At 35.1% G+C, this 5,117-nt stretch overlaps 1 pseudogene; it reads left to right on the top strand.

The window, feature by feature from the left end:
• On the top strand, nt 1-97 carry LOC141722159 (small nucleolar RNA R71; annotated as a pseudogene).
• The last annotated feature ends 5,020 nt before the right edge of the window (nt 98-5,117 follow it).

The following is a 5,117-nucleotide window of genomic DNA, read 5'->3' as shown; positions in this document are numbered from 1 at the left end:
ATCCCATGATGAGGACACTTTCTAAGCATCTCCTTATAACTATCCCAAGCTTCACATAAAGACTCTCCTGATTTCTGCGCAAATTGAGTATGAGCGTTTTTTATTACAGCTGTCTTTTCCATAGGGAAGAATTTAGCAAGAAACTTTTGAGCAAGATCTTCCCAAATATTAATAGAGCCTGGTGGTAGAGAATACAACCAACACTTAGCTTTATCCCTCAGAGAGAATGAGAAAAGCCTCATCTTAACAGCATCTTCAGAAATGTTGTTGAATTTGAAAGTGTCGCAGATCTCGATGAAATCTCTAATATGCATGTTGGGATCTTCCGTTGGAGAACCCCCAAACTGGACTGAGTTCTGCACCATCTGAATCGTGCTAGCCTTGATTTCAAAAGTAATATCCGTGATGGCTGGTCTGACAATGCTAGACTGAATATCATAGATCTTCGGTTGAGAATAATCCATTAAAGCCTTCGGATTCACTGCTGGTTCTCCCATTGCAACGATCGCTTCTTCTTCAACTTTCTCCTCGACAAAAACTTCTTCAACTACTTCCTCCATTTTATCTAGTGTTCTCTTGCGAGATCGAGAACGCGTTAGCATACACGCTCTCTAGAGTACCTGAAAAAGCAACAAGCAAAGAAATAAGTAAATTATCCGAGTCAGTGAACTTTAACGACCACTGATATCAAGCACATAAACTAAATATTAACACCGAGTCCCCATCCGCGGCACCAAAAACTTGTTAGGATGAAAACACGTGCTAAATTAACACACAAATATACACGTTCGTAAGTAATATAAAATTCTTTCTAGTTCGTTCCCACAGAGACTGGTTTAGGTTAAATTCAATTTATGCACCTATGCAACAATGATATGGCTATCGTTCTATGTTAAGACAAATAACAAATAGGGTTTTGATTAAAATAAGAGATTATACTAAATAATATTAACTAAGAGAATTGAGGTTGAATTACTTATATGAAACAAACATGGGATTCTAACTTCATTACTACTTCATTTAAAGTCATTGTACTTGACCTTAGCATGCAAAGTTGAGGACAACTAATCAGATAACACGAAACTAGTAAACGCCAACTTTCGTTGCACGAATACCCTACTACCAGACATCCACAAAAGAGATAGAATCTGAATAGAGACCAATTATGTTGGGACCCTATATGTCTATAGTATTTGACAACATAAAGGTTTAATGCACAACTTATCTATCTGATTACATAGGGCAAGTAAGACGGTTAAAATTACCTACGAATCATGCATAACAAATACATGAACCTATGCTAGCATGGCAAGTTCTAAACCTCTATATTCACTATCGCTCCAATAGAGATTAACACGCTATCTTATAAGTTCGAGACACTCATAAGACGAATAAGCACAACCAATACTAGGATATAATATAATCACCACACACTAAGATATCGAAACAAATTAACTATTGAAATCCATAAGTAAATTCGTTAGAACCCCACGATAATGATTAGTTCATGACCGAACTCATCATCACCGTGGGTTCCAATGAAAGCATGATATAATAAACTAAGTCTTTATAAACAGAATAATTAATCAAAGTACGTAATCAAGAGTATTAGGTTCAACAAACAAGAAAACAAGCATCCAAGGTTACAACTTAAGCAAAGAATCACAAGTAAAACAAGTTCTTCTTCTCTTTCGTTGTATTTGTGCTATTAGGTCTTCTTATTGCCTTCTCCTTCTTCCGCGTTATGAAAAATGTCTTAAAAAGATCTTTATATAGCAGCCCAGCTCGAATAGAAGTCCAGAAAATCAGTCTCAGAATAGAATCAGGATTGTCAGAATTTGACCTGGCGGGCCGCCCTGGGATACGGCGCGGTCGCTCTGAGTATGGCGCGGCCGCGCTGAGCTTCTGGAAAAAATGATTTCTTCTTTATTTCTTGTCTTCAACTGCTGGTTTCTTCGCGCATTTGACCAAGGCTTCATCCTCAAACTCTTCCAAGCATATATCATGCAATTTCCAGCCCTTCTTCTTACTTATGCCCTGAAATACAAAACTGTACAAAAACACATCAAATACACAAAAAACTTGAGTACAAAACATCAATTTGAGCCTTTATGAAGCTTTCTAAGTGGATATAAATGCAACTTAACAATAATCAGTTAGGAAATGAATATCTTAAAAACAAGCTGAAATGTGCAGAGGAGATAAAAGCTATACTGAGAGATAAAATTGAGAAAAGTGAACTTAAGCTTAAGTCATTTAAAAATGCTTCTGAACTATTTGGCTAATATCATGAAAAGAACAAACCCTATATTAACATAGAAATTGGGCTGGACTATAAGGCTGGTTCATCTCAAAAGAAAAATCAAATTGATAAATGCAAAAAAATTATGAACAAGGAAGTTCCCGTTTGCTTCAAAAAGTGAATGCACCCTTGTTCAAAGCCTGTGAGGTAAATTTCAGTGAAGAGGAGCTCATCATTAAGAAAGAAATTGCAGATGAAGATGAAGAAAAGAAAAATGTCAAATCAACTATCAGCACTGAAAGTGAGAAATAACCTGAGACTAGTCCAGTCCTCAAGACACCTAAAACAAAAGTAAAGAATGGAAACACGGGAAAGAAAAAGAAGAACAGAAAATGGAAATATATGAGTCAACAAAAGCAATAATTATGCTTATGTTGCAGATGTCAAGAGGAGCTCATCATTAAGAAAGAAATTGCAGATGAAGATGAAGAAAAGAAAAATGTCAAATCAACTATCAGCACTGAAAGTGAGAAATAACCTGAGACTAGTCCAGTCCTAAAACACCTAAAACAAAAGTAAAGAATGTAAACACAGGAAAGAAAAAAAAGAACAGAAAATGGAAAGATATGAGTCAACAAAAGCAATAATTATGCTTATGTTGCAGATGCCCCTAGGAAGCAATGTCAAAGATGTGGCTCAATAAATCACCTAACTCATCTTTATAAAAATATTGTTAGTAAGCCAAATTATGGGGCATGCAAGTACAATGAAGCTCAAGCAGATGAATCCTATTCTTTTTTGTGACAAGTTTGACTGCATTCCATGCAACATGAAGGTTATGACTAGTTGTCATAAACTAAGAAAAGATCTAAAAGAAGTTAATCTTAGATATATGGTAAAAAATGAGATAGTTAATCAAACTAAGAAAACTATTTCTTTTGATTGCCTAATTTCTACTCATGTTAACTCTACAAAGAAGTAGATTGTGCCCAACACTGTTGGGGTAGCTAAAAATACTTAAACTTCATTGTGTGTAGCACAAGAAGAATAAAGTCATGTGGATCATTGATAGTGGTTATTCCGGACACATGACAGGTGATAAAGCCATGCTATCGTAGTTTGAGGAGATGGTTGGCCCTTTGGTGACCTTTGGACACAACATCAAGGGATTCACAATGTGATAAGGCAGTTTAATTTATGGAAATATTGTCATTCAAGATGTAGCATTGGTTGGAGGATTTGAAGTTAATCTTTTAAGTGTCAGTCAATTTGCAGAGATAAAGGTTTTAAAGTAATATTTGGCAAAAATGATTGCTCAATTACCAGCAAGAAGACTAATGAATTTTCTCTCAAATGTGTAAGAAAAAGATGCCTGTTTATTGCAGACATGAACTCAACAAACAAGGACAAAGTGTGTTGCTTCTACACTAAGGAATCAACTGAACAAAGCAGACTTTGGAACAAAAAGCTCTCTCACCTAAACTTTAAAGCAATCAACACTCTTGTGAAAAGAGAATTGATGAGAGACATGCCAGCCTTGGAGTTTGTCCAGAAGAAGTCTGTAAAGCTTTTTAGAAAGGAAAAATGAAAAGATCAAGACACAAAAGTAATTCTGTGAATTCTATTAATGCTCCTCTACAACATATCCACATGGATTTGTTTGGTCTCGTGAATGTCATGTCCATTTCTAAGAAGTGATATGCACTAGTAATATTGGATGACTACTCAAGGTACACTTGGGTGGAATTTATGCACTCTAAAGATGAAATTCCATACATTATAATTAAGCACATAAAAAAGATTGAGAAACATGCTGAAGATGACAATTTTATGAAAAGATTGAGAAGTGACAATGGTACTGAGTTCAGAAATTTCATATTAAATGATTTCTGCAAAGAAAAAGGCATCACTCAAGACTTCTCAGCTCCAAGAACACCTCAACAAAATGGTATGGTTGAAATAAAGAATAGAACTTTGGTTGAAGATGCAAGGATAATATTGCAGGATGCAACAGACCAACTAACTTTTGGGAAGAAGCTGTTAACACAACATGTTACACTTAAAATAGATACTTCATAAACAAGAGCATTGGCAAGTCACCTTACTCAATTATTATTTAGAAAAAGCCTATAGTTAAACATCTTCACGTGTTTGGAAGCAAATGCTTTATGTTAAAAGACAACTCTGAGTATATTGGCAAATTAGACTCTAAATTATTTTAAGCTATCTTTATTGGTTATTGAGAGCAAAAGAAAATAATAGAGAGCAAAAAAATAATAATGGAGAGCGCATATATAACATTTGATGATGACAAGTATCATGGCTTGGAATGTCTTAATGACAATGAAGCTGATGCTTTGAAATTTGAAAATCTCAATCTTGACAGTGATTCTGAAGATGAAGGTGAAAAAAATGCAGACAATAGAGAAGAAGAAGCTAGTAATCCAGTGAATTCTGAAAATGAGAATTCACCTCAAGACAGAAGAACACCTAAATTTGATTTCTCAAACTCAGGGGGAGAAAAAAATGATGATTCTGCAAGTCATGCCAATAGTAAAGAAAATGAGGACACCTCTAGTCATCAGAATTAACACAACAAAAAATGGGACATGAGTCACACTAGAGACATTATTATTGGTGACTCTAATGTTGGTGTGAGAGCTACAAGTGCCACTACAAATGAATGCCTACATGCATGCTTCTTATCTCAAATTGAGACTAACAAAACTGAAGAAGTTCCACTTGATCCTTACTGGATAACTGTTATGCAAGAAGAGCTAAATCAATTTAAAAGGAACAAAATCTGGGAGTTTGTTCCTGTACCAAGAAACAGAAGAATCATTGAAACAAAGTGGGTGTACAAGAATAGAATGGA

The sequence above is a fragment of the Apium graveolens genome, chromosome 4, assembly GCF_009905375.1.
Source record: "Apium graveolens cultivar Ventura chromosome 4, ASM990537v1, whole genome shotgun sequence".
In the NCBI taxonomy this organism is placed as follows: domain Eukaryota; kingdom Viridiplantae; phylum Streptophyta; class Magnoliopsida; order Apiales; family Apiaceae; genus Apium; species Apium graveolens.
The sequence above is the reverse complement of the archived record's forward strand: the minus strand, read 5'-3'. Positions and strand labels throughout refer to the sequence as shown.